Below are 9,421 nucleotides of genomic sequence, written 5' to 3' on the forward strand. Positions count from 1 at the left end.
TTACAATTTGTAAGAATTTATGCAAGTGTTTCCAGTGTTGTTCTATGGATTTAGAAAAGATAAGAACATCATCAATGTAAACAATAGAAAAGTGACTATAAGGATTAAAAATCTCATTCATTATATTTTGAAATTCACTGGGGGCATTCTTAAGTCCAAACGGCATAACATTCCACTCATAATGGCCAAAAGGAGTAACAAAAGCAGTCTTATATCTATCAGCTTCATCAATTTGTATTTGCCAAAAACCACTCTTTAAATCAAATTTAGAAAAGATAGCAGCATTGCTTAAATGGTTGATCAGATCCCTCTTATTAGGGATAGGGTATCTAATCCATTCTAGAACAGTATTTAAAGGTTTATAATTAATGACTAATCTTGGTGATCCTCGTTCTAACTCAGTATTTTTCTGTACGTAAAAGGCAGGGCAAGACCATGGAGACTTACTTTTCCTAATGATGTTATTTTGTAATAGGTCATTAATTTCAGTTTTACAATAACTTACCATTTCTTGGCTCATTTGTATCGGACGGGCTTTAGTAGGTATATTTTTCTCAGAGAAGTTTTTAATGTAAGGTAGTTTTACTACATGATGTTTTCTATGCCAAAATGCAGTAGGGAAATCAGCACATAGGCCGTGGTATAGAAGATGGTGTTAATACTCTCCTTTACACCATAGTTGAACATTTTATAGGAACGCCAAGTCATACTCAATCTAGAATACATGAATTGAGTAATCTAAGATGCCCTCAATTAAGCGATTTTAGGTGGTATAAAGATATTTTTATCTCCCGAGTCATGCTAAGAAGATAGTAACCAAGCCTTTTGGAAAGAAAAATTTATTAATGGACTACCTAATTTATTTGCCCATAAGATACGTACTGTTCTAAGTAATGAATTAGGCCATATAGACTATGATAGTTTAACTTACGGTAACATTATTAGTACGATTAATCAAGAAGGTATGAAAATGTGTATTGATATGAAAATTAATCGCCAAATACAATCTGAGAAAAGATCTGCCAAATATGAATTAGGAAATTTCTGTGAGCAATATGGTCTGTCTGTTCCCCCTTCTAGACAAAATAAGTATAAATACAGCTCTCCTAGGCATATTAGAAAAAGCTGGCATTATAAGCGCAAGATATACCCATACCAACAAAATAATGAGTTTTATAAGAAAAGAAAGTTTCATCCTAAGAAAAACTGGTCCAAAAAGCCAAAAGATAAGAAAATGATAGACAAAAGCAAAGTTAGATGTTATAAGTGTCAAAAGTTTGGTCACTATGCCAATAAGTGCAAAGTAAAAGATGCTATCCGACAACTACAAATTACAGATGAAGAAAGAACCAATTTACGTAAAATACTTGAAATAAGAGATTCTGAGTCTAGTGATGATGTAACCATGGTAAGCAACTCTGAGTCATCCCATTATGAGTCTTCTGATTCCAAACCAAGTTCGCCAAATATTCAAATAGGATGTAAAGATAAATGTTGTAATGTTCTTAAGTCTATTTCTGTCTTAACTAAGCAAGAAGAGCAAGAAGAATTGTTATTAGAACTAATCAGTAAGGTAGAACATCCTGAGTTGAAAACTGAATACTTGAAAAAATTAAAGAAAATTATGACCCAAGAAAATAGCATAAGTCAACCCTCTTCTTCTACTATAAGTCTCAATACAACCTTAGAGAGATTCCATAAGAAAAAAGAAATTTCTTTGCAAGATTTACATGCTGAAGTCAAAACTATAAAAAAGGAAATACTTGAGTTAAAACAGATGAGTCACAGGTTGCAAACTGAGAATTATGACATACGACAAAACCTCAATTTCTTCTTAGAAAAAGAGTCCCCTAAGACCGATAGTCAACCTGGTAGCCCTACCCACTCGGAAGACAATGAGAAAATTGATCAAGCCCTTAATTTAATTAATCATGTTTCTTTTAGAAAATGGTATTCCAAAGTTACTATAATTGTTGATGATTTTGAAATCAATACTATTGCTTTATTTGATTCTGGAGCCGATCTTAATTGCATAAAAAAAGGATTAATTCCAACCAAGTATTATATGAAATCTAAAGAATCCCTAAGCACTGCTTCTGGAAAATTATTGCAATTGAAATATGAAATCCCAAAAGAACATGTCTGCCAGAATAGAGTCTGTTTTAAAACTTCATTTGTCTTAATAAAAAATATAATTGATAAAGTCATTTTAGGATTACCTTTTATAAGCCTCCTTTACCCCCTCCAAGTTGAATTTGATGGAGTAGTTTCTAGTCATTTAGGAGAAAAGATTAAGTTTGAATTCCTCACTCGTTCAGAATTGCATAATTTAAAGAACTTACAAAAAAATATGGTTACTAAAATTGCTTCATTTATTCAAGATAAGACTAACCACATTTGCCACTTACAGGAAGAATGTAAAAGTTTAGTTTCCTAGTTTCAAATTGTTCTCTCAGAAACAATGATCTGAAGAACAGCCGAGTGTGAGCGAAGCCAGGAACTATACTTGTAAGCCAACATTCTCATAAGCCAATGTTTTAATAAAGTCTTTGAAATTTAAATATTTTGAGTATTTTGAAATATACCATTATGTTCATATGCTCAATGTTTGTATTTTCATTAATAAGATTCATGCATAAATTACGTCTTTTTTATGTCTTATATATATATATATATATATATATAAATATAAATGAATGAGAATGGGCAGTCGGGTTGGAGAATTTTAGCCCTCCTTGTATTATTTTATGTTTATGTAATATATGTAATAAAATTGTAATAAAAATGGATGGCAATTTAAGTGGACTTGGAAGCCCAGTTCTAAGCCACCAATTTCAAGCTCAGGATTTTCGGAGGATTATGTGCACATGACCAAGGCCTCAGAAGGAAAGAAATCAAGGAGTTTGATAATAACTCCGAATGTTCCAAAGCAAGGAAGAATCAAGTATGTCAGAATAGTTCAATCAATGCAATCTTACGGATTTAGGGGGGCCTTAGAAGGAAAGAATTTAAAAGAGTTGACCTTTGGCCATTCAATGGCCAGCCCATAGGCTAACGAATGCCCTATATAAACCTCACTAAACGAAGGAAAGAGAGACACAACATCAAACAGACAAACCTACGTTTCATCTCGCACTTTTCTTTTCCTAGACTTAAGATTTTACTTTTCACGCACCTAGTGTAGCAAGTTCTTCATTTTCCTAGTATAAGTTTAAATTCTTGTTCAATTTATATTTTCTTGTCATTTAGATTCAAGTTTACTTTCATTGCTTTGCTTTTCATTGTTATCGCACTTCAATTAAGTTTAATTTCAAGTTTATTTTATTTTATTGTTCTTATTGTTCTTATCGCTTTTATTTCATTCTTGCTTTATTTATCGCTTTGATTTATCGCACTGTTTGGGGGTGGTCAAAATTCACCCAATTTGCCAAGAAAAATTCCTAGCGGCCGGAGAATTCCTACCAGGCAGCCTTCCTTTTAAAGAGCTTGTACGCCGTCCTACCAACGGAGAAGTAGCAACTAACTTAGACAAACACAACCACACAACCAAAATAGACCAAACTTAGGTACTAGAGTAAACCAACACTAGAGGGACCAAAGGAATGGAAATCTGTCCCGAATAGGAAGGTGTACACAAAACAGATAGTGTTTGGTTGTAGGAAGGAAAACATGATCTGTAAAACAGATTACACACCAAGGTGGAGATACAAGTACCCAAAGAAAGATAAGCTCCAAATTGTGTTTTAAGGCCACAAGCAAGGGAGAGTTCTCAAACTTGACTGTATAAACAAAAGATAGAACTGGGTGTTCAGATTCCTACCAGATTATACAAGGAATTAACACGCAAGAACCAAATTCAACATGCAAAACTAATCAGGAAATGGTAACAAAGGTGACGAGTGAGCTTTGGTCATAATAGATTTACCGAGGCTGTGCTGAACCAATAGTGCTCAATTTTCGATATCTTAGAGTAGATGAGCAGAGGAACAACTTTCAAGAACAAGAGGTTTCGATTAGAACTCCAGAGAATAGAGATTTCGAGCCATGAATTTGTCTGGCCAATTTTCCAGAGTTTGAAGAACTTTGAATCTAAAAGGCATGTGTACAAAGCAAGAGTTCAAGATCGATTTCTAAAGAAGTCATGACAGCCTAGACTATGAATTGGAACTGTGAGAAGTGTTCGTGGTATCCAAACAAAGCAACACAGAAAAGTAGACACAAGGAAGTGAGAAGGAAGCAAGGAAGAGGTTGCTTCAGCCTTACCAATGCTGAGCTACCAAAATTGGAGGTGTTGTCGACTACACAGAGCTGAACAATTGTTATGAAGGAAGGATTGTCACCTGAGTCAAGGAAGTGGACATGCAAGAGTGAAAAAGTGTAGTCTAGAGTAAAACCAGCAAAAAGCATGACCAGTCTTACCTTAGACATGATTTCAGATGGCTACAGAACTCGAATGGCTCTCAAATTTTGATATGTTAGAGCTCTCGACCTTAGAAACAAAGTTCATGAATACATCGACACCGAAAGAGGAATAGAAACTGCCATGCAAGGCCAGACCCGTGCCTTCAGCAAAACCCAGGTAGTGACGAGCAACTTGTACTAAAACTGTGTTTTAGGTGTCTAGACCACTTAGTTTTGGCTCAATTTTGGATATGCTTTAGTAGAGAGGAAGAGAAACAGATTTATAGAAGGGGATATTTCGTTTTAAGCTGTGAAGGGTTGAATTCCGAAGCAGTTAAAGGAACTGAGTTGAAGATGCTCAGCTTTGGAGATAAAATAAAGAAAAGCTGTCTTCTGTGGGGAATGTAAGACAGATCAGCGGGGGAATGATTCAGGCCAAACGTGGGAAACATTTAGCAGAGAGTATCAGGCTCCCTTGCTAGTTTAATAACTCTTTACAACAGAAAGAGAATAAGGGGAACAAAACCGGTGCATCACTTGTGGAAATGCCGAGTGTTCACAATCAAACTTTTGTAAACACAAGAAGGCTTTTTTAGCTAATTTTGGCAACAAGGGAATTGGAATAAACACAAGATAAAGAATAAAAATAAAAAAAAGATGTTTGGATTACCAGGACACAAGTCTTTGCAACGCCAAAAAGGTATAAACATCTGTCTACTGCATTGTAAAGGTAAATCCTTCAGTTCTAAAGAAGTCAAATATAATAACGATCATACCTTACAAGAACATCACTCCCGATTGAATTATTACATAACTTCAAAGTCATAAAAGTCAAAATATTTTACATGTCTTCGGGAATCAGGCTACGTACTCTGTAGATTATTCCCAGTTTCTGCAGCAGGAGATATTCAGAGATGTTAAGTAAGAATAAGCTTATTGTTGTTCAATCTTGTATGTGCTTTAATATTGTTAGTTTTGTCTGTTTCCTAAATCGACATTTAGGCTGGTTACTTACGAACACCATGTTGCAGCACGGAGTATTACTTGAATAATTCAAGGATCTGAAAACGAACTATGACTACCACTGAGAAGGAGAGGCCTGTTCATCCGCAGGTCCAGGAGAGGACGTGTGGTGTGTACAATAGGTGGCAATGAGGTGAGTTGCGGCGACATGATCTGAGAGGCAAACATGAGGCTAATTCATGATTCCTGGAATCATCTGGGATTCAAACCTCTTGCATATGCGCTGCAAGCTGAACGAAATATTTGACAGAATCGGATTTTGCAAGCCTGAATTAAACTCATGAACAACAACTAAAAGTTTTTATGTCTTTCATTAATTCTGTAACTATGTAATGTGGACCAACTTCTAAATTCATCTAAATTCAGAAATTGACAAATTAGCTGACCATGCTCGTAGGAGGTTATGTCTGCGTGCAATGGTGTCTCCTCGGTCGCCTACGGCAGGCACCAGACACTTCCCAATATCCACTATAGATGGGTAAATAGGAATTTCGAAATCATTCCTCTTTTTTGGGGGGCTAGTAAGTCCCAGTGTTCATGTATAACTTAAATAGTTGACGAATTAGGCTGGGTTGCTACGTGAGAATAAACCGCTAACTGAAAGGATTCAGTGAAGCAACGAAAGAAAGATGACGGTTAAACAGAAATAAGGGAAATAGAGCCAAAGTCATATGTATGTATATAAATAGGACTCTGGGAAACCCTAAAAGTGAAAAAGAAAGAGACGGTAAACAGAAATAAAGAGCCAAGAGCGCCAAGTTTGTAGTATAGAAAATGCCATCATTAGCTGATTTCATCTCTAGTAATGATGTTGTATGGGAGGACAATCGTGTTGTGTACAAGTACCGCAGAATTATTCGGTTAGCATCCTAACAATTTTACCTATCTCTTTTTTTTTTGGTTTCTTTTTCTTTTTCTTCTAGTTCCAATATATGATTATATACGTCATTAACATGTACTATTTTTATTCTTTTTCACAGTGACATTATTGAGCTATTTGCCGAATACATGCTCTACAATCAATATTGCCATTGGGATACTCGTCACATAAATATCGTTGATGATCGAGTTCGAAGGATGGTATTTTAAATCCCGATAGTGGACCTATCGTGAGAAGAACGTGTAAGACGCAATTCATATCCATGGGTCAAGACATATTGGGGAATGATAACAATAAAAAGGAGCTAAAACACTTTTATGACATGGCTAGCCAAGGGTAAGGAAACAATTTTACTAACTCTTTCTTGCTCTGGTTTCCTTTTATTGCTTTTTTTTTAATGGAAATTTTTTGTTTTTATTTGTAGTGTGGATTTTGTGGAATTATGGCATCACCCACTGCTCATGGCACGTGATGAGAGATTCTATTTCCCTATGCATGCCTTCTTAAAACTTCAACATGTGCCAAAATGGAAAACACACAAAGTAGAAGAGCTCACAGATTTATACGATTTCTTTATTAAAAACCGCATAAGCATGCAGTTCTTAAAGAGGTAAGGTATCCTACTTAATGTTTTTTTTTTCCCTCTATTGTTTTCCTTCTAGTTCTAACCCATCATATTTGTTTTTGTTAGTTTTGAAGAAGACATTTGATGATCATCAACTCCATCTTATCCTGGCAGCAACACAAAGAAGTATGTGATGCTTAGAACGTTGGGAAGCTTGGAGACACAAATGCGAATGCATCTTTTTCAATCTAAGGAGAGTTTTTTTTTTCTTTTCTTTCTTTTTCGTATCGATTTCTTAGAGTGGTGTGAGAGTTGTTATTTGATGCTTTAGAAGTACAGGGTTTACAAGCCATAAATATTTACATTTTCGGATTTGATTTATTCTTATAATTAAATTTCCTACATTAGGTCAAATAACATAAGTTTTGTTAAATTTCCTACATTACGCAATTCATTTAAGCTCCAGCTCTTCAATCTCTGTTTTGTTAAATAACATAAGTTTCCTATATTAGGTCACCCAAGTGTCTTAAGCATGTCAGGAAACTGTGGGGTAAGGGCATACGAGTTTAGGGTGGTCTCACCAATTATCCCATTTTTGGTCCTCTAGATATAAGAATCACAACTGACAAGTTCAACCTATCCCAGTCCATTCCAACTTTAGTTAGTATGCAGGCATGTAGTTTCCCTTGCTTGTCACGTTCAGCTTGGTGGTTAAACTTCACCTGTACTAAATAGAATGGGAGACTGAAATATCAACCTTAGAGACCAGGGACAAACCTTTCGTTTTCTTCCTCGTCTCGAAACTATATCTGAATTATTTTGAAGCCAAGATTGGTATAAATGACCAGGAATGATTGTTTGTTCAAAATCCATTGCAGAGGCTTGTGTTCTTCTTGTTTTCCTTCTTATAGGCCCCTGTCTCTCTAGAACCTGCTTCATCCACAGTTGCTAAATTGATTAGTCTCTAGTTCTTTTCTCCTCTTTCAGAAAATGGTTTATTTGGCAAACATAAGATTAATTGTACAACTTAATCAACCACTCTTAAAGTGACATCATGACTCGGGATATTTGATGTAACTACATCAACATATGGGGACATTGATGGTGGTATAACCTCCAGATGTCATCAATGGTGGTATAACCTCCAAAATGTGACATTATGACTCGGGTAGCAGGGCTAGAAACAAAAAAATTAACTGCCTTGGTTGGTTATGAAGGAGAAATGCTTGTATGAACTTATTTCTCTTCACTAAAGAATTGCAATTGCACTCTCTCCTCCAGATTACCTATGATCCAGTGGCTATAATAATCAGGACACCTGAACTTGGCAAAGGAAAGAGCTCCAGTACCACTCAAAGGGAAAAATGAGAGTTCAAATTATCTTGAACTCGGAAAGAGATTGCTCACAATCTAGGCAAACGAGACCCATAATGCATATATATATATATGCATATTCGGTTCGGGTACTTTATCAAACAGGTGGCGGGCACATACCACCCCATTTCTTTCCCCATTTAACATTTCGAAAATAGCTTGAGATTTCCCTTTGGGGAGAAAAACAGAGCTATGAAAAACTTGGCATATATTTAAACAATAGATTCAACGAAACTTCGTGTACAAAATAAACGAAAGCAGAGAATGCATTACCATATTTGGCCCAGAGGAGTAGCTGGTGCGAGTAGAACATTTTGCCGTCGGTGAGAAGAGTACGACTGCAAAAGAGAGAGATAACGAGGAAGACGAAGCCGAAGAGATTTTAGAGAATAAGGTTATGAATGAAGATAGAGATGAGAGAGATGAGAAGGAAGGAGTTGAGCTAGAATGGGTGTGAGTGTGTGTGTGAGTGGCTCTTGGTTCTCTGAATATTTATGCGGGCCACAACGCGGAGCAACTTTTGCAGGGGAGAGCCTGATTTCGTGTCATGCTCATGTTATAACTGATGAAATAAGCTGAGGGTGTTGGCATTTTGCGTGCTACACCACTTGAAAAGGGACAAATGGACGTTGCAAGCAAGGAAGATGGACAATTGAGTAAATGAAAATATGTAATAACCAAGTACTGATGCGCACTAATTTCTTATTTTTTGAGCATTGCCACGTATATTTTTAACTCATACACATACTTATAGGCTTAGGCTTGGGCTTGAGCCATCACCAACCACAAATGATGTCAAAAGCCCAATATGGCCCATGATCTATGAGGACGACAACAAGTTTTTCCAACACACGGGCATGACAGAGCCACAGAGGCGCGTGGAGGTACGGTTGAATCTCTCCTCGCAGGTGAACAGTGACTAACACGGGGGAGAAAGGGAAATCGCAGAAGGAAGGACCAGATGCGGGAGAAGAGTGAGAGAGAGAGGACATGAATAGGGAATGTGAAGGATTTGATGTGAATTGAATTGGGAGGAAGTAAATCCTGATTTTTGAATGAGCAAAAACTCCAAACTTTTCTTAATGAGTGCGAAACTCTTCATAAAATGCAAATTACGGGCTTCATGAGAGGCGCCACCGAACGTATTTTGATCGCCAAAACTTCGTTAAATCTCCGAT

At 36.4% G+C, this 9,421-nt stretch overlaps 2 long non-coding RNA genes across 2 annotated transcripts; both read right to left on the reverse strand.

Moving 5' to 3' along the window:
* Window positions 1–1,227: 1,227 nt before the first annotated feature.
* LOC148917137 (uncharacterized) lies at window positions 1,228–4,044 on the reverse strand. Its single transcript, XR_016126702.1, has 2 exons — window positions 2,220–4,044; window positions 1,228–1,877 (listed from the first exon to the last, which is right to left on the reverse strand). It is a non-coding gene; the product is annotated as an uncharacterized LOC148917137 (long non-coding RNA).
* A 3,279-nt stretch (window positions 4,045–7,323) lies between these two features.
* Window positions 7,324–8,939, reverse strand: LOC148917138 (uncharacterized). Its single transcript, XR_016126680.1, has 2 exons — window positions 8,517–8,939; window positions 7,324–7,799 (listed from the first exon to the last, which is right to left on the reverse strand). It is a non-coding gene; the product is annotated as an uncharacterized LOC148917138 (long non-coding RNA).
* Window positions 8,940–9,421: the final 482 nt, after the last annotated feature.

Source organism: Prunus mume, linkage group LG5 (assembly GCF_029339155.1).
Source record: "Prunus mume cultivar Tortuosa linkage group LG5, ASM2933915v1, whole genome shotgun sequence".
Taxonomy (NCBI): domain Eukaryota; kingdom Viridiplantae; phylum Streptophyta; class Magnoliopsida; order Rosales; family Rosaceae; genus Prunus; species Prunus mume.